This window comes from Triticum urartu, chromosome 7 (assembly GCF_003073215.2).
Source record: "Triticum urartu cultivar G1812 chromosome 7, Tu2.1, whole genome shotgun sequence".
NCBI classification, from domain to species: Eukaryota; Viridiplantae; Streptophyta; class Magnoliopsida; order Poales; family Poaceae; genus Triticum; species Triticum urartu.
In genome coordinates this window covers 508143111-508168524 of record NC_053028.1, presented here as the reverse complement: position 1 = coordinate 508168524, position 25414 = coordinate 508143111, and positions in this window count along the sequence as shown.

Sequence of the window (25414 nt, the reverse complement as noted above, 5' to 3'; positions counted from 1 at the left end):
TTTACGGTAAAGCATGTCACTTACCTCTCGAACTAGAACATAAGGCATATTGGGCCATTAAAGAGCTCAATTATGATTTCAAACTTGCCGGTGAGAAGAGGTTATTTGACATTAGCACACTTGATGAATGGAGAACCCAGTCTTATGAAAATGCCAAGCTGTTTAAAGAAAAAGTTAAAAGATGGCATAACAAAAGGATACAAAAGCGTGAGTTTAATGTAGGTGATTATGTATTGCTATACAACTCTTGTTTAAGATTTTTTTGCAGGAAAACTTCTCTCTAAATGGGAAGGTCCTTACATTATCGAGGAGGTCTATCGTTCTGGCGCCATAAAAATCAATAATTTCGAAGGCACAAATCCGAAGGTGGTGAACGGTCAAAGAATTAAACATTATATCTCAGGTAATCCTATAAATGTTGAAACTAATATTATTGAAACTGTAACCCCAGAGGAATACATAAGGGACACTTTCCAGAATGTTTCAGACTCCGAAAAGGAATAGGTACGTGGTACGGTAAGTAAACCGACTCCAAAACAGTTCTAACGGCAATATTTCTTCGTTTTGGAATATTTAAGAAAATAGGAAAATAAGAAGCAGAACGGAAAGGACACGGGACTTCCACGAGGGTGGGAGGCACGCCCCCTACCTCGTGGGCACCTCGTGTGCTCTCCGGACTCCGTTTTCTTGCACGATACTTCTTTTGGTTGGTAAAAATTCATTATACAATCTCCCGAAGGTTTTGACCACTATATCACGCAAATATCTCTTGTCTTTGTTTCGAGCTGTTTTCTGTCAGGGTTGTCAAGGCCAGGCATCATGTCGTCTCCCTCTCCAACAATGGTGACAACGATGCTTGGCTAGTGAAGATAGAGCTGAAGAGGGAAGAACCTATGGAGATCAACAAGGATGAAGGGATCAAGAATACCACGGAGGACCAAGTTTCGGCAGCAGAAGACATCCTCCAACTTGATCACAATCTTCTTACCCCAACTGAGATCGAGGCTTTCAAGATGATTGAGTTAGCCCGTATACAAAACAAGTATCTCACACGTGAAAATATTTTGTTGAAGGAGCATATCATCGCACTCAAGGGCATTATCCGCAAGTTGGAGGACCTCCTATGCTCGATGTGCGACTATCCATCATCAACAACTTCATACCCATAAATATTGCGTGAGTGTTAGCAATTGTGAAAGACAAAAAGATGGTTGAGTATGTGGACTTGCTGAAAAGCTCTTATATTGACTCTTTCCTATGTTATGATAAATTGCAATTGCCTCAATGACTGAGATTGGAGTTTGTTGGTTCTCAATGAAGTTTATGATTCATACTTGAAATTGTGATTGAATTGTTACTTTAGCATAAGAGATCATATGACAAAATATATATATGTTGCAGTTCTAAGAATGATCATGATGCCCTCATGTCCGTATTTTATTTTTTTATCGACACCTCTATCTCTAAACATGTGGACATATTTTTTGATTTCGGCTTTCGCTTGAGAACAAGCAAGGTCTAAGCTTGGGGCAGTTGATACGTCCATTTTGCATCATGCTTTTATATCGATATTTATTGCATTATGGGCTGTTATTACACATTATGTCACAATAGTTATGCCTATTCTCTCTTATTTTACAAGGTTTACATAAAGAGGGAGAATGCCGGCAGCTGGGATTCTGGGCTGGAAAAGGAGCAAATATTAGAGACCTATTCTGCATAGCTCCAAAAGTCCTGAAACTTCACGAAAGCTATTTCCAGAATATATAAAAAATACTGAGCGCAAGAAGTTCCAGAGGGGGGCCACACCCTGGCCACGAGGGTGGGGGCGCGCCCCCGGCCTCATGGACCCCCTGGTGGCCCTCCGATGCCCATCTTCTTCTATATGGAGTCTTTCGTCGAGGAAAAAATCATAAGCAAGCTTTCGGGATGAGACTCCGCCGCCACGAGGCGGAACCAATCTAGGGCTCTGGCAAAGCTGTTCTGCCGAGGAAACTTCCCTCCGGGAGGGGGAAATCATCACCATCGTCATCACCAACGATCCTCTCATCGGGAGGGGGTCAATCTCCATCAACATCTTCACCAGCACCATCTCATCCCAAACCCTAGTTCATCTCTTGTATCCAATCTTCGTATCCAAACCTCAGATTGGTACGTGTGGGTTGCTAGTAGTGTTGATTACTCCTTGTAGTTGATGCTAGTTGGTTTACTTGGTGGAAGATCATATGTTGAGATCCATTATGCATATTAATACCCCTCTGATTATGAACATGAATATGCTTTGTGAGTAGTTACGTTTGTTCCTGAGGACATGGGAGAAGTCTTGCTATTAGTAGTCATGTGAATTTGGTATTCGTTCAATATTTTGATGAGATGTATGTTGTCATCCCTCTAGTGGTGTCATGTGAACGTCGACTACATGACACTTCACCATTGTTTGGGCCTAGAGGGAGGCATTGGGAAGTAATAAGTAGATGATGGGTTGCTAAAGTGACGGAAGCTTAAACCCTAGTTTATGCGTTGCTTCGTAAGGGGCTGATTTGGATCCATATGTTTCATGCTATGGTTAGGTTTACCTTAATACTTCTGTTGTAGTTGCGGATGCTTGCAATAGGGGTTAATCATAAGTGGGATGCTTGTCCAAGTAAGGACAGTACCCAAACACCGCTCCACCCACATATCAGATTATCAAAGTACCGAACGCGAATCATATGATCGTGATGAAAACTAGCTTGACGATAATTCCCATGTGTCCTCGGGGGCGCTTTCTTGCATATAAAAGTTTGTCCAGGCTTGTCCTTTGCTACAAAAAGGATTGGGCCATCTTGTTGCACCTTATTTACTTTTATTACTTGCTACTCGTTACCAATTACCTTATTACAAAACTATTTGTTACCAATAATTTCAGTGCTTGCAGAGAATACCTTGCTGAAAACCGCTTATCATTTCCTTCTGCTCCTAGTTGGGTTCGACACTCTTACTTATCGAAAGGACTAGGATAGATCCCCTATACTTGTGGGTCATCATCCACTGATTGACTTGTTCAAGGAGAAGAAGTTCCTTCTTAAGAGCTAATCATGCCTTAAGTAAGGACTTTGTTATCCTCGATGATGGTTCCCAACCAGAACCCAGTAGAGTTTTGATGTAAGACTACTATGTGGTCATGCTTGTCTGGGACATCGTGTTCCCATGTGTGTAGAAAAACCAGATCATGTTTTGGAGCTTGCTATTGTAGTTCATCTCCCGAGAATATCATAACGTCATCTCGTCGATTTGTGTTGCAAACTTTCGTTTCCAGACACGTTGTCTGAATTATCCTGTTACCAACTAGATCTGAATTTCAGGCAGATATGATGGTTGGAACTTCTTCCAAGAACTATGATATAGGTTCCAGTGAAGTGGACGCACCTAGATGGAAGCACTATTTGTCAGCATTCTGGGAACAGGGGTCCCCAGACTTGCCTGCCTGCGGCCCGCGACGTGGCTGAGCCAGCAGGCCGTACGGCCCATCTTCACCAACAAAGCGCCCAAGACCCTCGCCATGGGCCAAGCCTCGCGAGGCGGACGACGCAAGACCTCCTCTAGAGTGGACTTGCTAGGCAGGCTCACGAGGAGCAGAGATATCAAGGCGAGGCGAACCTCACGAAGCTCTCGTGACGTGAGTCGTGACGATCGACACCAGGCGGGCACCAGGCAGGCGACAGCGCGCACAACATCCTTGTTTCCTCTTTGGTGGAAAGGGGGCAAGTGCAACCGCGGAGTACTGAGGCCTCAGGCAAGGGTTGCCATTTCGGTGCAACAAGACCAAGACCATGGACTGCAAGATGGAGGTCATCGTGGAGCCCAGAACAGCATCACCACCAGAACTTTGTGCAGGCGAAGACTACTTTTGTCAAGATAGCATGTACTAGCTGTCCCCCTTCAAATTAGCCCGCCGTTGTTGTCTCCCTTCCCACTCGACATTTGGGAAGAGGACCAGGGTCTCTATAAATAGGACTAGTGTAGGATCGAAAGTATGTCTAGAGGGGGGGTGATTAGACTACTTGACCAAATAAAAACTTAACCTTTTCCCAATTTTAGTTCTTGGCAGATTTTAGCTATCTTAGGACAAGTCAAGCAATCATCACACAATTCAAGCGAGCATGCAAAGAGTATATTGGCAGCAGAAAGTAAAGCATGCAACTTGCAAGAATGTAAAGGTAAGGGTTTGGAGAATTCAAACGCTATTGGAGACACGGATGTTTTTCCCGTGGTTCGGATAGGTGGTGCTATCCTACATCCACGTTGATGGAGACTTCAACCCATGAAGGGTAACGGTTGCGCGAGTCCACGGAGGGCTCCACCAACAAAGGGTAATGGTTGCGCGAGTCCACGGAGGGCTCCACCCACGAAGGGTCCACGAAGAAGCAACCACCCACGAAGGGTCCACGAAGAAGCAACCTTGTCTATCCCACCATGGCCATCGCCCACGAAGGACCTTGCCTCACTAGCGGTAGATCTTCACGAAGTAGGCGATCTCCTTGCCCTTACAAACTCCTTGGTTCAACTCCACAATCTTGTCGGAGGCTCCCAAGTGACACCTAGCCAATCTAGGAGACACCACTCTCCAAGAAGTAACAAATGGTGTGTTGATGCTGAACTCCTTGCTCTTGTGCTTCAAATGATAGTCTCCCCAACACTCAACTCTCTCTCATAGGATTTGGATCTGGTGGAAAGAATATTTGAGTGGAAAGCAACTTGGGGAAGGCTAGAGATCAAGATTCATATGGTTGGAATGGAATATCTTCGTCTCAACACATGAGTAGATAGTTCTTTCTCAGAACATATGAGTTGGAATGGTGTATGTGTTCTGATGGCTCTCTCCTCGAATGAAGAGAAGGTGGAGGGGTATTTATAGCCTCCACACAAAATCCAACCGTTACACACAATCTACCAATCTCGGTGGGACCAAATCATCAAACTCGGTCGGACTGAAAAGGTAAACCTAGTGACCGTTAGAGATTTCGGTGGGACTGACATGCAACTCGTAGGACCGATTCGGTTAGGGTTTGGCATAACGTAATCTCGGTGAGACGATTACAACAAAAACTCGGTGAGACGAGTTTGGTAATAAGCTAACCAGAGAGTTGGTCAGGAAACTCGGTGGGACCGATTGCTCTTTCGGTGAGACCGAAAAGTTACAAGAAGGAAACAGAGAGGTTTACATTGCAATCTCGGTGGGACCGATTCGCTCTTTCGGTGAGACCGAAAAGTTACGAAAGGGAAACAGAGAGTTTGCAATCCCATCTCGGTGAGACCGAGATCCTTATCGGTAGGACCGAATTGCTAGGTTTGGCAGTGGGCAAATGACAAGTGAAACTCGGTGGCGCCGGATTGAAAGAATCCTATGAACCGAGTTTTGGCTTAGAGTTTTAGGTCATTTGTGGTATGGAAAAAGTGGTTGAGGATTTTGGAGCATATCACCAAGCACATAAAGCAAGAGGCTCATTAAGCAACACCTCATCCCTCCTTGATAGTATTGGCTTTTCCTAAAGACTCAATGTGATCTTGGATCACTAAAATATAAAATGAAGAGTCTTGAACTTTAGAGCTTGAGCCAATTCTTTGTCCTTAGCATTTTGAGGGTTCCACTTTCACATCCATGCCATGCCAATCATTGAGCTTTCCTGAAATAATCATCTTGGAATAGCATTAGCTCAATGAGCTATATGTTGTTATGAATTACCAAAACCACCTAGGGATAGTTGCACTTTCAATCTCCCCCTTTTTGGTAATTGATGACAACATATAGATCAAAGCTTCGACAAATTATAATAATCATGAAATACATCGTCGCTTTGAGAAGTATGTGACAAGTAAGAGCTCCCCCTGAATTTGTGCATATTTAGAATTTGCTTTGGACTGCAAATGCACAAGGAATGAGAGTCATGGGTTACTCTTCCATGTCACATACATCTTGGTGGAGCGCTCAAAAATGATAAGAGAGAAATACATGCACTCATCACCAAGAATAGTGAGTGATCACATAAGATGGATAGAATGATAATATTAAGCAAACATTAAGTGTAGCTTATGATCAAACATGATCATCGATGTCTCACACATATAAGGGCATAGTATCTCACACACAAGCAAATAAAGTTCGAAAAACCACCAAATAAAACAAGAGAGAATAAAAGCAACACTCTCTCTCGAAGCCTATGATCTATACATTTTCTCCCCCTTTGGCAACAAGTTACCAAAAAGTTCCTAGAAAATGCATAGTGCTAAGTCGACACTCAGGCTTGATCTTCAGGTGGTGGTGGAGTCCGGAGCACTCCAAGGACGAAGCCTTCAGTAGACGTGGTCGGAGTCGAGGCTGAAGTGGATGCTGGAGCTGGTGGAACTGAGGTTGTAGCTGGTGGAACTGAGGCTGTAGCTGGTGCAGACATGGTGGCTCTGGTGTCAGCAACTGGCACTGCAGACGACCTCGGACCTCGTGGCACCCTGGCAAAGGCATCAATCGTAGTCCTGCCTCTCCTCTCATTCATGTCATCCTGGAGCTGCTCCATGGCAGTCTGTATCTCTGTCACCTTGATGTCCAATTCATAGAACCTTTCTTCCATGATTCTCTCTAAGCTTGCCTGGTTCTGAGCTAGGGTGGCTAGTCCTTGCTCAATCCGCAGGGTGGATGCAATCAGGTAACCAAGCTGCTCTTGTTTGGTCTTTAGGAAGTATTCAGATGCCTCCTCTTGAGTGGGCATCCTGGCAGCTTTCTCCTTCTTCGCCTTCTCCTTCTTGGCTTGTGCTTGGGCAGATGAAGGCTCATTCTCAGTCATGATCACTTGATTATCTTCGAAGTCTGGACGGATGGGCAGGTGTTCCTTATCCAATAAATATACGCCCGTGCCCATCTTGGAGTTGATGAGCTCCTGAATTTGTGGGGCATACCCACAGCTCCTCTTCTGATCTGCTGCAGTCCTTTTGATTGTTTCCACTATGAGGCTCATGACTTTGAATTTTTGAGGCACGTCAAAGACATGAAGCAAATTGATTGCGTGACCTCTGATCATCTTGTGATCTCCAAACTTGGGCAATAGGGTGTGCCTCAGTATCCAGTTGATCGTAGGTAGTCCTGACAGAAGATAATGCACTGAGCCAAATTTGAACGTGTCAAGTGCTTCGTTCGGAATCTCCTTGTACATGTTGGACATAGAGTTGTGGTCCATCTTCTTCTTGGCATAAATGTCCAAGTCATCATCCTGCTCTTCTGGGGCGTTGATCAGCTGAGCCCATTCAGTAACTGTGGATTGGTACCTCGTACCCTCTGACATCCATGTTATCCTACCATCTGGATAAAAGTGGGCTGTGGAGTAGAACTGCATGATGAGTTCCTCGTTCCACTTTGTGAGCTTCTGCCCAACAAAGTCCTCTACTCCACACGCCTTAAAGCTGTCCTGCACTCCAGGGTAGTACTCTTCGTTATCCTTGATATATTGCCAATCGACCCATCTCATATCACAAACAATAGGCTTCTTGTCTAGCAGCACTGTCTCATAAAAGTCTTGCTGCTCCTTGGTGTGAAATCTATAGTCAACTGCTGTCCTTCTCCTTGAAGCATACGGATCTGCTTCTCTCCACTTCCTCAGCCATGAATCTCTCCTGAGCTTCATATCCTCAGCCACAGGATGAGCATCGTTGTGGTCTGGGATCTTGGGCTTGAGCTTTCTAAGAACACTCTCTTCCTCTTCTTCTGCAGCTTCGGGAACTGGGGCCTTGTTCTTTTTAGTGGCTGGGATGCTTCTTGTGTTTCTCTTTGGCTTTGGCTTTGGAGCTGACTTGGCCTTGGAAGCAGCTCCCCCTGATTTTATGGCATCACCCATTAGCTTGGGTGCCTTAGGTGCTGGTGCAGCTACCTCTTCTTCTTCCTCCTCATCTTCCATGATGGAGGCCTTGCCAAGCACTCTGGCTACAGTTTTCTTTACCCTTTCCTTCCTCTTTTTGCCCTCAGTAGCAACTGGCTCAATGGGAGTGGGCTTCTCAGTTGAAGTTCTTGCCTTAGACATGGGCTGCCTGCCTGCTGGCCTTTTGATCTTCAGCCCTAGCTTTGTGCCTTGTGCTGGCTCAACTCTCTTGGAGGTGGCTTCCTCCTCTGCCACATAATCCTCATCTTCTGAGTCTGAGGTTCTCTCCTTTCTCTGACGTGTGGAAGTTTTAGGCAGATTGCTGGGGGTGCTCCTGCTGCCATCATCTGAGGAACTTGAGGGACTAGTGCCCTCACTCAACTGTACTTGCTGCTCTGACAAGTTTTGGCTGTCACTTTGGTCTGACATGATGCAAACTCTGACTACTGACCCTGTGAATATATTATAGATGAGATAGAGTGGATGAGCATCACAAAATGCAGAGATTTTTGCAAAAGAATAATTCAAAAACTTAGTTTTAGTTTCCCACTGAAATCATCTCGGATCTACCGATTTTCAAACTCGGTGATACTGAAGCAGTTTTGGAACCTAAACTAGTGAACTCGGTCAGACCGAGTCACAGTTAGGTGGCACCGAGACTGCTAGGGTTTCACTGAGTCCCAAAATCGGTCACACCGATAAGTAATTCTCGGTCAGACCGAGTCTCACTTGTGCAATGGCATAAGCCAAATCGGTGGGACCGAGTTTTTCAACTCGGGTGGGTCCGAGATGGTTTCGGCGGAAACCTAACCCTAAAATTTTCGAATTAAACCTAATCTACGAGTTCATTGACTGGATAGGAGTTTATCAAACGTGGCAAGAATCATGATGATCACAATGTGCTAGGAATCGGATTGGAGAATAGCACAAAGATCGAGTCCATACCCTAGTTCGGCGGAGACTCGCTACGGCGGCAACGGCGGGGCAGAATTCCCGTTGACGGTGACGGAGACCAGCGACTGGAGGCGGCTGGCGGCGAGGAGACGATCCGGAGACCAAGTTGGCAGAGCAGGCTATCGCGCGGGCGAAGGGGTTCGGAGAAATTTCCAAATTTTGCCCGTGACTATATATATAGCCCGACCCTGTCGGTGTGACCGAGTGGAACAACTCGGTGGCACCGAGATGCAAAACTGTATACAGTTATTGCAACTTGGTGTGACCGAAAAGTTCAAATCGGTTGCACCGAGATCGAAAACCTAGATCAACTTAATGATCTCGGTAGGACCGAAAGTATGGAATCGGTCAGACCGAGAATCACAAAGAGGTTTTGGAAGTTTAAGTCTATGACGAATCGGGGACTCCGAGCGCTCCTCACACAGAGTGGTTCGAATCTGACTTGATCAGATTTTGTGATGCAACATGAATAGAGTTTGAGATGAGAAAAGCATAGATAGCTAGAGGAGGTTCTTAGGCATTCTTGTCCATCCACTTGGCAAAAGGAAATAAAACCAAACAATCAAAACAACAAGTGGATGTCCTCGAATGAGTAAAATATGCAACCAACATGCTCACACAATAAGATGGCAAATGAAATATGTGGCAAAGCATGCACAACCAATTCTAGCATCTATCAAGCAATTTGCGATGACTAGGTCATCTATATATGAGTATATTGACTTAGGAGTCAAGTGAGAACACTTGATCGTAGGTCATACTCATCGTTTAAGCTCAAGTGGGGTTACCACTTTTACATAAAGCATTGTTATATTCACATCTTTAGAGTTGCTTTAGCTCAAGTTTTAGAGTAAAGCTCCCCCTAGATGTGATATCCCCCCTAAGAGGGATGAACTAACCTTGGGTTTTGTCGATGATGACTTCATGTAGATGTTGAAGATGTGGATGCTCAATGTTGATGTAGATCACTTGGAGCTATCCATTTGAGTGAATTGCACTTTCAATACCTACATGGGTTAGTCCCACAAGGAACAAACAAGGATATCCATAGACATAGAGTGATGCACACACAAGATGATGTCCATGAAAACTTTAGGTTACCTTGTCCCTTGTCTTACCAACACGAGGGTTTGTGACTCCTTGAACTAGTGCAAGATGTGGAAGTTGATTGCACTTGTTCTTGCCAAAATGATAAGAGTGAGGTATGTTGGTGGAGTCACCCTCGAGAACTCTCTAGTTCTTCTTCTTTTGGATCCACACCATCTTGATGGGAATCCTTGGAGTTGTAGTCGTACTTGATGAAGTGGAACTTGAAGTAGTCTTGGGAATCCACTTGACTAAGGTCTTAGGAGCTTCTTCAAATGCATCAATCTCCTCTTGAAGCTTGTCCTTGCCTTTTTGCTTGTAGTCTTGTGGTGGAAGATCATTTTGAGCTTGTGTTCCCTTGAAGGAAGTGTCATACTTCTCTTGTTGAGGAACAAACTTTGTCTTGGGGTATTGATCTTCTTCCCACTCAACTCCATTGGCATTGAACTTTCGTTCAAAACCAACACCTTGATTCTTCCAGTGCATTTCTTGCTTGCGCACAATTTCCTCGAATTGCTTACTCCCGGCAAGGCTTTTGTACACTCCTTTCTCTATAATTCCCTTCAATAAGCTATTTTCTTGCTCAAGTGTAACTTGGCTAAGAGAATCATTAGTGGAATCAAGAGAACTACTAGAAGCAACAATATTGGATTTAGCATGATCATTGTTACTACTAGAGGAAGAATCTTTCTTGTTCTTGTTACTAGACTTGACTTGAGGCATGTAAGTGGATAAAAGTAAACGCTTGGCAATGTGAGAAGAACTTTTCTTGCGGAGATCATCATTGATTGCTTTTAAGAACTCATGCTCTTGCTCAAGATTAAGCTTTTCAAAGCGTAATTTCTCATGAGCTCTTAAAAGTTCTCGATGATCTTCGAAGATAGTTTCATGAGCTAACTTAGGAGTGTTTAGTTCTTTAGTTAGAGCCTCAATCTTCTCCTTATCATTGTCATTCGTTTTAGCATGATTAATTGATGTTTCACCATAGTACTCATCACTAGAGTTGTCAACAAGCAAATCATCATCACCTAACAAGTCATCTTCATCACTATTAAAATCAACATACTCGGGGTGTGTTACCTTAGGACCTTTGGCCATGAAGCATCTTCCAATTCCTTCATTTGGTGAGTCAAATATGTCGTAGGAGTTGGTTGACACAAGTGCTAGACCGGCAACACCTTCATCTTGAGTATCTTCGGAGTCGGAGTGATAACTTCTCTCGGAGTGGCTGTCGGAGTCGGAGCCGGATACCCATTCACCAACATGAGCTTGATGTCTTCGCTTTGTGTAGCTCCTTGATGATTTTTCCTTCCTTTCCGAATCCTTGCTTCTTCGTGAGTATCTCCGTTCATAATGATCATCCCTACTCCTTCTCTCTCTTGGTGGTGATTCTTTGCTTCTTCTTATTGGAGAATCTTCTCTTCTCTTGTAGGGAGCCGTACACTCATTGGAATAGTGTCCGGGTCTTCCACAATTGTAGCAGTTTCGCTCTCGACTAGAAGATCGTGTGTCATTGTAGGACCTTGACTTGAAGCTTCTATCTTTGCTTCTTCTCTTGTAGAACTTATTAAAGTTCTTCACCATTAAGCTCAATTCTTCATTGAAGTTTTGTTTCTCACTTGATGATGTGAGGACTTCACATGACGCTTTGTAGGCACCACTTGATTTGTTGTGAAGTTCCTCTTTATCCTTGAGTGACATCTCATGAGCAACAATCCTTCCAATCACCTCCGTTGGCTTGAGATCTTTGTAATTGGGCATCATTTGGATCAATGTGCACACGGTATCATATTTTCCATCCAAGGCTCTTAGAATCTTCTTGATGATGAATCTATCGGTCATCTCTTCACTTCCTAAGCCGGCAATCTCATTTGTGATGAGAGCAAACCTAGAGTACATTTCAGCGACACCTTCACCATCCTTCATTTTGAACTTGTCAAGTTGACTTTGGAGCACATCCAACTTGGATTCCTTGATGGAGTCGGTACCTTCGTGCATATCAATCAAAGTGTCCCAAATTTCCTTTGCATTCTCAAGACGGCTGACTTTGTTGAATTCTTTGGGGCACAATCCGTTGAAGAGAATATCACAAGCTTGAGCATTGTATTGCAACATCTTCAACTCATCCACGGTAGCTTCACGGTTTGGTTCTCTCCCATCAAAGAAGTTACCTTGCAAACCAACACAAACAATAGCCCATACGGCGGGGTTATGTCCAAGAATATGCATTTTCATTTTATGCTTCCAACTAGCAAAATTAGTGCCATCAAAGTAAGGACCTCTACGGTGATAATTTCCCTCGCTAGACGCCATACTCTCCTAGGTTGTGAAACCAAGGCTATGATCACCAAAAGCTATGGAGATCAAGGCAAATGGAGACCAACGCTCTGATACCACTTGTAGGATCGAAAGTATGTCTAGAGGGGGGGTGATTAGACTACTTGACCAAATAAAAACTTAACCTTTTCCCAATTTTAGTTCTTGGCAGATTTTAGCTATCTTAGGACAAGTCAAGCAATCATCACACAATTCAAGCAAGCATGCAAAGAGTATATTGGCAGCGGAAAGTAAAGCATGCAACTTGCAAGAATGTAAAGGGAAGGGTTTGGAGAATTCAAACGCTATTGGACACACGGATGTTTTTCCCGTGGTTCGGATAGGTGGTGCTATCCTACATCCACGTTGATGGAGACTTCAACCCACGAAGGGTAACAGTTGCGCGAGTCCACGGAGGGCTCCACCCACAAAGGGTAATGGTTGCGCGAGTCCACGGAGGGCTCCACCCACGAAGGGTCCACGAAGAAGCAACCACCCACGAAGGGTCCACGAACAAGCAACCTTGTCTATCCCACCATGGCCATCGCCCACGAAGGACTTGCCTCACTAGCAGTAGATCTTCACGAAGTAGGCGATCTCCTTGCCCTTACAAACTCCTTGGTTCAACTCCACAATCTTGTCGGAGGCTCCCAAGGGACACCTAGCCAATCTAGGAGACACCACTCTCCAAGAAGTAACAGATGGTGTGTTGATGATGAACTCCTTGCTCTTGTGCTTCAAATGATAGTCTCCCCAACACTCAACTCTCTCTCATAGGATTTGGATCTGGTGGAAAGAAGATTTGAGTGGAAAGCAACTTGGGAAGGCTAGTGATCAAGATTCATATGGTTGGAATGGAATATCTTGGTCTCAACACATGAGTAGGTGGTTCTTTCTCAGAACATATGAGTTGGAATGGTGTATGTGTTCTGATGGCTCTCTCCACGAATGAAGAGGAGGTGGAGGGGTATATATAGCCTCCACACAAAATCCAACCGTTACACACAATCTACCAATCTCGGTGGGACCGAATCATCAAACTCGGTCGGACCGAAAAGGTAAACCTAGTGACCGTTAGAGATTTCGGTGGGACTGACATGCAACTCGGTAGGACCGATTCGGTTAGGGTTTGGGCATAACGTAATCTCGGTGAGACCGATTACACAAACTCGGTGAGACCGATTTTGGTAATAAGCTAACCAGAGAGTTGGTCAGGTAAACTCGGTGGGACCGATTTGCTCTTTCGGTGAGACCGAAATGTTACAAAAAGGAAACAGAGAGTTTACATTGCAATCTCGGTGGGACCGATTCGCTCTTTCGGTGAGACCGAAAAGTTACAAAAGGGAAATAGAGAGTTTGCAATCCCATCCCGGTGAGACCGAGATCCTTATCGGTAGGACCGAATTGCTAGGGTTTGGCAGTGGCAAATGACAAGTGAAACTCGGTGGCGCCGGATTGAAAGAATCGCTATGACCGAGTTTGGCTTAGAGTTTAGGTCATTTGTGGCTATGGAAAAGTGGTTGAGGATATTGGAGCATATCACCAAGCACATAAAGCAAGAGGCTCATTAAGCAACACCTCATCCCTCCTTGATAGTATTGGCTTTTCCTAAAGACTCAATGTGATCTTGGATCACTAAAATATAAAATGAAGAGTCTTGAACTTTAGAGCTTGAGCCAATTCTTTGTCCTTAGCATTTTGAGGGTTCCACTTTCACATCCATGCCATGCCAATCATTGAGCTTTCCTGAAATAATCATCTTGGAATAGCATTAGCTCAATGAGCTATATGTTGTTATGAATTACCAAAACCACCTAGGGATAGTTGCACTTTCAACTAGCCACCCAGTGGATAGAAGAGACATCATCTTAGCTAGAGGAAGAGAGAGACCACCCCCACACACACAAGCTCACCGAGCTCAAGAACGCCTCAACCTCAGGAGGCCGTTCTTCCCTTGTATGGTTCATCATCAGCCCAAGAGGCAATCCACCACCACCACACTGGAGTAGGGTATTACACCACAACGGTGGCCCGAACCAGTATAAATCCCGTGTCCTTCTGTGTTGTGAGTTCGTCGAGTTTGTCCGCAAGATCTTAGCGAGCTAGAGCGTAGATCGGCTGGAGGGAAAGACTTCGTGCGCACCCCAGTGTTCGAACCTTAAGGGTTTGCCGGATCCCCACATCCCGACATTTGGCACGCCAGGTAGGGGTGCGCCGGAGCCTTTTCTCCGCCAATCAGCTCTCCGGCGTTTACCGGCTATGATGTCTGGCGACCCAAGGGCCGGATCCGACCGCTGGGCAGCCTGCCCGGCCCAGACGGTGCCGCCTACCCATGAAGATCTCGACCCCGCACCCCAGGCGGCGCGGGCGCCACCAAGCTCCGTCGGGCGTGGACAGCACGGCCAGGCATCATCCACCCTCACCCTGCGGCAAGCACGAGCCGCGACGAGAGCAGCAAGTCACGTCGCACTCACGGCGGGAGCAAGCGAACATGCGGGCGGCACTCACGGTGGCAAGGGAGCTGCTGTGATGCAGGCTGATGGAGAGCGGCCGGGACATGCTGCTTGAGCGTGTTGCTGAGCTACTAGACGCAGGGGCGTCGGGAGCGCCACCCTTTAGCTATCGACTCCCCCCAGGCCAATGCAAGGTCGCGCGGCGAGCCTCACCACATCTGCGCGCTGTCGACTACGCCCGGGGGCTTCGCCAACATCAGCACGGCTGGCGGCGTAGGGGGCTCCAACGCCCCCCCCCCCATGCCGCCCTCGAGAAGCACGAGCGCAAGGGTCACCCCCCATTGTCCCAGCCAGATGTCGTATTATCATCCCCAGGACCCCATCATGGGCGAAGCAACATGGAGTGTGGGGCACCACGGCGAGGTGTTCGGGGTGATGGCCCCGGAAGCCTATGTGCCACGCATGATGGACCAAGGGTACGCACCAGAGGACGACATCGGCTCATTCATTGGGGAAGATTGGGGAGAAGGGGCGCTAGGAGTCGAAGCCTTCCAAGAGCCAGCAGAGAACCACAATGATCGCGCCGGTGACGGCAACTACAGGGTACCGCTAACATCTCAGGAATAGGCTTATGCTAACCATGGGCTACAGATGAATCAGGTTGCAGCACCGATCGACGACCCCGGCACGGCAGCACCCGTCTCGACAAGCGAGACATGCTGGGGGCTGCCGAGAGGGAGCCAGGAGCAAGGCCCCTCCTCAAGGCACGTGAAACCAGGGGACACCCGGAGGTAGGCCCTCTGCCGGGGTGGCTTCAACGACCCTTCCTCCGGCAGAGGACCCGTGGTCGCTGAGGGAACCGCTGGCATCCTCTTTCCCTCCTTTGTGTCGTCCTGGTCTTCGGCCGGCTCAAAGGAGGTCAAGAGTGGCACAAGGCGGGGCCCTCGTCTGGCGATATGAAGCAAGGCCAGTACCTGTGAAGAAGGCCCGGTGCCTGTGAAGCTCGCCGCCTGTGACACTCTCACGTAATAATGAGTTGGGGATGTACACGCCCCGGAGTCTCAGAAGCGCCGGCCTCAGGCCCTAGGGCTCCCTCCCATGCCTAGTGGACAACACTTAGCTCCGCGCTGGTGAGAAGACTTGAAGACCCGAAGACTAGACTAGGTGCCGGACGCGGCCTTTTGCTTTGGATCTCTCTTTCTATGGCTTTGCTTTCTGATTCTGGACTTAAGTTGAAGCTGAATTTTTATCGTTGCGCACGGGGGGTGCCTTTTCTCGTTCAAGCCGTTTTTCGCCTTCTGGATCTTGTTTGGTTTGGGACTCATGTCTATCGTCTCTCCTTCGCAAAGCTCCTCGCGAGCCGGACTGCGCAGAGCACGCGCTAGCACTACGCCTGGTGCTCACCCCTTCTGGGGCCCCCTTCAAACAGGGCGATAAGCTCCGCAGGATTCTCAGGAACTCGTCGCCTCACGACCCAGCCCTAAGCAGGCGCTGACTAAGGTAATTCACGTCGGGAAACTCACCCCCAGCGTCACGAGATCACGAGGACACATACCCACACCGCATAGGAAAGTAAAAACTACGATTTTCTTACACGGGGGGCTCCCCCTCTCAAAATGCTCTCACAAGTTTTCCAAGGGCCATGCCCGAGTTTTGCGTGCAGAATAAAACAACAGGAGAATATGGGATCGGCCAGAGATATCGCTTGCCGCATCGTTCAGGGACGCGTCGCTCGCATCGTCATCACCTTCGTCAGAATCGTCGCCGCCGCCGGCGATGCCCCCATCGCCGTCGTTGACCACGCCACCTTCGTCTGCGACGACCACCACCCCATCGTTCTCCGAGGTGAAGGCCCTGACCAACGCGTCGACATGGTCCTCTACCCAACGCGCCAAGTCGCCCCAGACGGCAATGGGCATAGGAGCAATGGCAGCATCAAATTCGAAGTTGGGGTGGGTGTTCAGAAGGTGACTGAAGACACGGGAGAAGGCGCGCTGAAGCAGGCCACGACCCCTCTCCTCCACAAGCTGCCAAGCTCTGGCAGATTGAGCCTCCAGGCGCATCACCACCTCGATGAAGAAGGTCAGGTGGCTGGTGTAGTCACTTGAGTGAGGGGTCGGGGCGTTCTCGTCGCAGATATAACCAGGGCGGTGTTGGCCTTGCTCCAAAGGTCTTGAAGCAAAGGAGCATGCTCGCGCTCCAATGTTCAGCGTTGGAGCACTTCCTCTCTGTTTTACCGAGCGATGGCCTCGGCGTCGTCAATTCGTCTCTGGAGGGAAAGCAGCTCGGCGCGGGCGGAGGCCAGGTCCGCCTGCGTCGTAACCAGGGCAGCGGTTGTGGCCTCAGCACGCTTCTCGGCCTCGTCCAACCTGGGCCTGAGGGCGGCGGCTCTGCCCGCACCCTCCTGTTCGGCGAGCTCCAGCCTCAAGCCGTACCTGCCCTCCAGATCAGCGTGAACCATGGCCACCCAGCGATTGATCTCTTCCTCGACTCTGGCCTCGCGGGCCCCGACGGCATCTTCAGCTTGATCGACTTGATGCTCCCTCGTCTCTAGTCGCTCGAGCTCGAGGCTGCACTCCATGGCCTCCAGGGCCAGCGCCTCCTCGTGCCGCCGGACCTCCTCTTCCTCCGTAGGCGTCCCCCTCATTGACGCAAGGGCGTCCCCGCGCGCCTCGACTTGCTGCTCAAGGGACGCGCTCCAGTCCTGGAGCTCCCACGCGCGCTCCTCCGCAGCCTCGCAGCGGCGATCGGCCTCGTGAGCTTCCTCCAAAGCTCGCGAGCGGGCCTCATTGGCAATCTTGAGGGACGCCTAAGCCTTCGCGTTCTCGAGGTCGCGATGATAACGACCAAGGTTGATGGCCACTCGCAGCTTGCGCCGCTCCTCCACCAACCGAAGACCTTCAGCCTCAAGACGCGAGTCGACGCCACCAAGCTCTTCACCAAGGCGGTTCATCGTGCCCATCGCCTCCTGGAAGAGCTCGTGGTGGACCACGCTGCGCCCGCGCTCGAGCTCGAACGCTCGCCCCATCTCTTCCTCCGCCTCGGGGACTGCGGGTGGAGCATCAAGTGGCGCACCATCTCTCGGTTGGGGGCTGGGGGCTGGCGTGGCCCCAGGCGCCAGCTGACCCTCATGAGGGGCCCGGATCGAGCAAGGCCCGCTACTTGAAGGAAGCTCCAAAATCGAGCCTAGCCACCTACCAACTGTGGCCAAGGGAGGAGCCATTGGCGCGCCTGCTGTGCTGCGAGAAAGGCCGCGAAGAAAGGACGGCGAAGGCGCAAGCTCGGGGCGCCTTGGTAACGGACCAGCTCCCGAGGCTAACCCCACGCCGCGGGCAACGTCTGAGCCTGAAGCACTGGAGCTTGGCGAGTGCGATGGGACGAGAGGGAGCTGCTTCTCTGGAGATTTCGCGGCTTTAGCAGAAGGGGACCTGAGGGGACAATTGTCAGAAAAGGAAGGCGGCACATAGAAGATCACCAAGGAGAGGTACTTACTCGTCGATGGCGATGTACTTCTGTCGCCTCAACGGTCCGAAGATGCTGCCACCGCTATGGGATCCCTTCCTCTTGCGGAGCTCCTCGAAGTCCATGCAAAGGCGACCGAAGCGCTGGACGTGACGGCTGGCGCGCGGCATAGCCGAAGAAGAACCAAGGGGGATAGCCTTAGGGGAGCCAGGCTGTGGCGAACAGCCCGGCTCTTCCTTGATGCGACACCCGAGGCCCCCGGAGCCTCGGTCTCGGGAGCCGCATGCCGCATCTCGTCAGCAACCGGCGCCTCGGGAGGGGCGTCGCCACCTCCCGAGGACGACGCCCCCGGATCACCGCTCGGCATGTGCTCCTCAACACCTGAGCAGCCGGCACCCGTCGCCGCTCCCCCCCCCCCTGCGCGCGCACCGTCACCCGGGGCGAGCTCGGCACCAGCGGCGAAGAATGGGACCACGATGACGGGATTCTCACAGGGCCCCACCAAGCCGATTGGGCACAACCCCCACTCATCAAAGGAAGGCATGTTCACGGCAAAGGTGGCCTTGTTCTCGCAGCGGTACAGCATGCATCTTTTCTTGGGCATCTCGTCCGGCAGAGGGACACCAGACAGGACCATGAGCACCGTTTGCCACGCAGCAAGAGCGAGCCCCTCCTCCTGAACCCTCATGTTGTCTCGACTGCTGAGCAAGTCCCACATCGGGCGAGAATGATGCTGAAGCGGAGCAACTCGATGCCTGACGAACTCCCTCACCACCATGGGCGCGGTCACACCAAGGTCCTTCAACCACCGCAGCCTGGCCTAGACAGGGGCAAGGCAGGGGCTCGTGAGCTTCTGATGGCCCCAGCCGGAGTTCAGAATGGCAGGCCCCACCGGAGCTTGGAGCAGAGGATTGAGCACGCCGGCATCAACAAACACCCATTGCGTGCGGAACTCGCTCGCGGACGAAGGGAGCTCGAAGTTGATCCACATGCCTGCTGTCGCAGCCACGACCTGGAAGCCCACACACCCTGAGCTCTGCTGGGCACCGGTGAGATGCAGCGAGAAGAAGTGGCAGAGGAGCGCCACGGAGGGGGAAATGCCCATCATGTCCTCACACACAAAGGCAAAGATGGCAAGAAGGGTCACGGATTAAGGGTCGAGATGGAGCATGTGGATCTGATAGTGCTCGAGCACCGCGTTGAAGAAGGGGGAGAAGGGAGGAAGCAGGCCAGCCCAGAGGGTGTCGATGAAGATCGGAACCTCGGTGACTGCCCGGGCCATGCTGGGGCAAGACGCAGGCCAGGTCGGTGTCTCTCCCCACTCATTGAAGCCGGAGGCGAGCATGGGGCGCACCTTTCCCATGGCCTCATCATTGAGCACCCTAGGCCGGCCGAGCGCCAGCTCGAAGGATGGGGGCGCAGTTGGCGAGGGCAGAGGTTTCTTCCCCTTGTCGGCTTGCTTCGGCGCCATGACGGTGAAGCGGGTGGAATGCTGGTCGGATTGAGGAGGCGGAGCAAGGCGACGAGGAAGCAGGGAGATTGGAAGATTGGAAGAGCCAGGCATTGAGAGGGAATAATAACTATGCAAGAAGCGGGGCCGCATAGCCAGCCGGATTCAAAGGCAGCGTGGGGAAGCGGAGACACCCACGTCCAATCAACCACCACGCGTCAACCGAGGCCGCGGGATTTTGGGGCATGCGGCGCTTCGAGCTTGACCCTTGGCTTCGCCGCCAAGCCAAGCCCGTGCGCACCTTGGGCCCGGGGGCTACTGCCGGTGTTCTGGGAACGGGGGTCCCCAGACTTGCCTCCATGCGGCCCGCGGCATGGCTGAGCCAGCAGGCCGTACGACCCATCTTCACCAAAAAAGCGCCCAAGACCCTCGCGAGGGGCCAAGCCTCGCGAGGCGGACGACGCAAGACCTCCTCTGGAGTGGCCTTGCTAGGCAGGCTTACGAGGAGAGGAGATATCATGGCGAGGCAAACCTCACGAGGCTCTCGTGACGTGAGCCGTGATGATCGACACCAGGCGGGCGCCAGCGCGCACAGCGTCCTTGTTTCCTCTTTGGTGCAAAGGGGGCAAGCGCAGCCGCGGAGTACCGAGGCCTCAGGCAAGGGTTGCCATTTCGGTGCAACAAGACCAAGACCATGGACTGCAAGACGGAGGTCTTCGTGGAGCCCAGAACAGCGTCACCACCAGAACTTTGTGCAGGCGAAGACTACTTTTGTCAGGATATATAGCTTGTACTAGTTGTCCCCCTTCAAATTAGCCCGCCATTGTTGGCTCCCTTCCCGCTCGATATTTGGGAAGAGGACCAAGGCCTCTATAAATAGGACTAGCCACCACAGTGGATAGAAGAGACATCATCTTAGCTAGAGGAAGAGAGAGACCACCCCCACACACACAAGCTCACCGAGCTCAAGAACGCCTCAACCTCAGGAGGCCGTTCTTCCCTTGTATGGTTCATCATCAGCCCAAGAGGCAATACACCACCACCACACTGGAGTAGGGTATTACACCACAACGGTGGCCCGAACCAGTACAAGTCATGTGTCCTTCTGTGTTGTGAGTTCGTCGAGTTCGTCCGCAAGATCTTAGCGAGCTAGAGCGTAGATCGGCTAGAGGGAAAGACTTCGCGCGCACCCCAGTGTTCGAACCTTAAGGGTTTGCCGGAACCCCACATTCCGACACTATTGTTGTAGTATCTTGATTAAGCCGTTTGGTCACCTCCCATGAGGATTTCGCATGACTTATTCTAGAAGTTGTTTCTTATGGATTTTGTGCTTCCGAAGTCCAATCTTTTACTTGATGTTCTAGATACCAAACCATATCTATAAATGGGTGACACTAGCACATCAAGGAGAACATTAGAAGCGGAATTCTAAATGTCTCTCGGTCAATCATCCAGATTTCGTTCCCTTGGCCTCGCTAAGGTGAAATCTGAGAAAGTGTTGTCTTTCCTTGCACCTGCATTGTCCATCACTATTCATCATGGTAGTAAGATGTGTTGCCAAGATCCTCAGCACGGATGTTGGTAAGACCTTGATGACTATGGACATGCTCAAGTTCTTGAGGGCACACTCAGTCACTAAGTTATATCCTCGATATCAATTGGAATGTGCCTCCCGTTTGTTGAGTTGTTCTATAACCATTGTTTCCTTTCCGAGATGAGTATGTCATTTCCCCGAACCCCTTCAAACAATCATCGTGAATTGCTTGATCTTCGAGGAGATTGTTTCCTGTGGAATATCCTTTCGTCGTCATCGAGTTGAATGAAGATCTCAAAAGCAAGGATATCAAGATCAACATGAACCAAGGAATCAACGTTCCTATGAAGGGCAGTTGAGTCGTGGAGTTTGTGTTAGCTTTGTGTCCCCTCTGTCTTCTTACCTCACGTCTTGAATCTCGGGACGAGATTCTTGTTTAGTGGGGGTGAATTGTCACAGCCCTAGAATACCTAAATGTATTAGTTGCATCAAGCATCCATGCATCATTTTAATTTCAAGGAAGTTGAATTGAGGGAATTTTCAAAGCCTCGAAAACCTTTCAAAATGATCAACATTAAAATCTTTTCAAATGAGCCCAAGAAAATGTTCCTGCTAATCTCTGAAAATATTGGCAAGAGATAAAACTCAAACCAATATTTTTGGGATCTCAGAAATGATTATTTTGGGACTTTGAATTAAATCAATAACTATTTGAACTGGATTTATATTTGCTATGTATACAATATAAATCCGATAACCCTCAGAACCTACGAGTGGCTTTGAATATTTAGTATCAAGCCACATAAATCTTTTCAGAAGATACTAAGATGATTTTATATTTCAAATCAAATCAAAACAAACTTCAGAAAATAGAAAACAAAAATAAATAGAAAGGCAGAAGAGAGGGAAAACCTACCTGGCCCCAAACCTACCTGGCGGCCCACTTACCTGGCCCAGCCCACCAGAGCCGCCACCGTCTCCCACCTCGCGCCAGAAGGACGCGAGGCGTGTGGCCACCGCGCGTGGGCACGCGCCCAGCCACCACGCACGGGCACGCGCCCAGCCACCTCCACCCTGCCTACCTATGCCTTGAACCGCCAGGACGTCGCCACGCCCGTCCCCGAACACAACCCGCTCACTCTCCTCCTCTATCCCCTCCTCTGTTTCTCGCATGCAGCCACCGAGCGGAGCTCGTCGCCGCCGTCTAGCGCCACCGCGGCCACCGGCCCTCCCTTGCCTTGCCGACCCGCCCAGAAGAACTGCAGCGTCATCTTCATCATCTACGAAGAGCCACGTGACGCCAGGTGCCCCGCATCGCCGACTACCTCGTCATCTTCCTCCTCTGCCGCTAGAGATCGCCACTGACGTTCCGTCGTCTCCAAGCCGTCCCCGAGCGCGCTGAGATCACCGACGACCTCGCTATGAGCTCCTACGTTGAATCCCTCTCTCCCCTGCCTCGTTTGCATCGCGTAGCCGTCAAATTCGCCGGAGCTGCGAGCTTCCGCCCGCCGTCCATGGCGCCACCGCGGCCACAGCTGCTGCCACCCGCGTCTGAGCCTGTAAGCGCGCTCAGTGCACCACCAGAGCATGTTGCACCCACCAGCTTCTCCTCCCGTGCACCGTAGCGCCAAACCCGACCCCGCCCGCACTCCGGCCACCGCCACAAGCTCGCTTCCGGCGAACTCCGGCCACCCCACACCCTCCCATTGCTTTCTCTGGATGCGCGCGGGCACGGGCTACCTTCTGGTTCCCTCAGCGCGTAGATCCGTCGCCTATGGCGCAACTCCGGCGAACCTCCACCATCAGCTTTGGTCGTCGTCGGCTAATCTCCGGCCGGCTGATGTGGCCTAATTAGTTTAGGCACTAACAACCCCACCGGTCACTGACAGCGGGCCCCGCCCGTCTAACTAAGTTAGATTAGTATTAACTAAGCTTGGTTAGTTTTGTTAGACACTAACACGCGGGACCCACCAGTCAGGTTTGACCTGGGACCGGCTCAGTTGACCGCTGACTTCACACTGATGCCAGGCTGACGCGGTAAATCCTTTTCTGGATATATGCTAATTCGAAATAACTAGGAAATTTCAGAAATTACCCTAAACTTCTAAAATTCATAGTAAATAATCTGTAACTCAGATTGAAAAGATTTATTATGTAAAATGATTAGAAAAATCCAAAGAATCTAAATATGGCATTTTCATGCATGTTTGAACAAGTTAACCTCACTGAATAGGACAATTCATGATTATGGAATAAATGGTAATTAGTTTTGGAGTTGGAATTTGCTATAGGTTTGATTTCCACTTCAATGAATATGACTAACTATTGCACTAGGTCAATTCAGTACTTTAATATAACATATCATTCATATGAATGTGCATTGCATTGATTGTGGTTCTTTTGTGTTTGTCGGTGGTTGTTTCCTCTTAGTAGACGATGTTTTCGACGACGTGATCGATGACACCGATGAAGAGCTATACTATCTCCAGAAGTGCCAGGCAAGCAAAAACCCCTTGTTCATTCTGATACAATCCCACTCTCTCGCTCCTACTCTCTTTTACTGCATGAGGACAACAACGATTCAACTATTACATGCTGCGGTAGTTGAACCCATTTCCTCTGCATGACCTATCATTGCCACAGTAAATAGATGAAACCCACTAGCATGATTAGGAATTGTTTGAGCCCTGATGTGCCTACTCATTCATGTGTTGTCATGCCTGCTACTTCTTAGAGTTGAGTCGGGTCTGATTCATCAGGAATGAATTGGAATGTGGTGAACATGTCCTACTATTGAGAGCTAAGTGTGTGAACACGATTTGGTAAAGGTAGCATTGAGTGGCCATGTAGGAGTACATGGTGGGTTCTCTCATTGAAACCATCCTCAGGAACTGAGTTCTGTGTTTGTGATCCATGAACAGCTACTACCACACATTGGGATCCTTAATTGACTCTCTCGACTTATTAACCGCCCCTGTCCTATGTCCAGGAGTTGCAACTAGTTTCTGGTGTTTGTAGGATATGTGTTGGAGGTCGTGAGTAGCGCTGACCCTAGGGGTGGGCTATGATGCGGTAGATACACCGTGGCCCAGTGTACCGAGTCGCCCGTTTGGTGTCTCGGGAACCCTACACACATCGTTTGGGGCTTGTGAGCGAAACCCCGGCCGGATCCTCGCGGATGGAACCCGAATTGGCGATAAACCTAGACTAGAGACTTGTGTGGTTAGTCAGGTCGTGGCCGACTCCCTCGCCAGGCTTCTACTTGAAGGTTGCCGAGATACCGAGATACACGACATGTACATGGTGGTAAGTGGCGTGAGCGTGTGTGAAGAAGTACACCCCTGCAAGGTTATAAATGATCTATTCGAATAGCCGCGTCCACGGTAAAGGACTTCTGGGATGCCTGTACAGTTCATAGACAAGTGAAAGTGGATACTTTAAAATGCGCAAGATAAGCGTGAGTGCTATGGATGGCGTTCTCGTAGGGAGATGGGAGCAGATCCATAGTGGTGTATTAATATGGTGAATATGTGGACTCGTGTGCGCCACCCCAAAAGAGTTACTTGTAGTCGTAGTTCAGGATAGCCACCGAGTCAAAGCTGGCTTGCTACAGTTAAACTCCACCACCCCCTTTGTTGATACTGATGCATATGTAGCTAGATCTGATGTAAGTCTTGCTGGGTACATTTGTACTCATGTTTGCTTAATTTATGTTTTTGCAGAGAGACTTCAGTCTCGCTAGTAGTTTCGCATGGACTTTAACGTTTAGCTTGTTACCTCATCTATGATCTTGTGCCCTCGACAGGGTCTTGTAGATAGTCAGGCTTCTCAGTCTTTTTCATTTGTAGTTGTCTGTACTCAGACAAGTTAAGCTTCCGCTTGTGCTTGTTGCTTGTATGCTCTGTATGTTGGGTCATGAGACCAATGTTTGTAATATCTGGCTCTTCGAAGCCTTATGAATAAATACTTTGAGTCATAGAGTTTTGTTGTGATGCCATGTTGTATTTACACATATCGAGCATATTGTGTGTGTGATTTGAAATGCTTGGTATGTGTGGGATCCGACAACCTAGTTGTCTATCCTTGGTAGCCTCTCTTATGGGGAAATGTAGTCTAGTGCTTCCACTGAGCCATGGTAGCCTGCTACAGCCCGGTTTACCGGAGTCCTGTTAGCCCAGTTGCTACTACTCCGGAACACTTAGACTGGCAGGCATGTGTCCTACTTCGATCATGTGTCTGTCCCTTAGGGGAAATGTCACGCGGTGTACATCGGAGC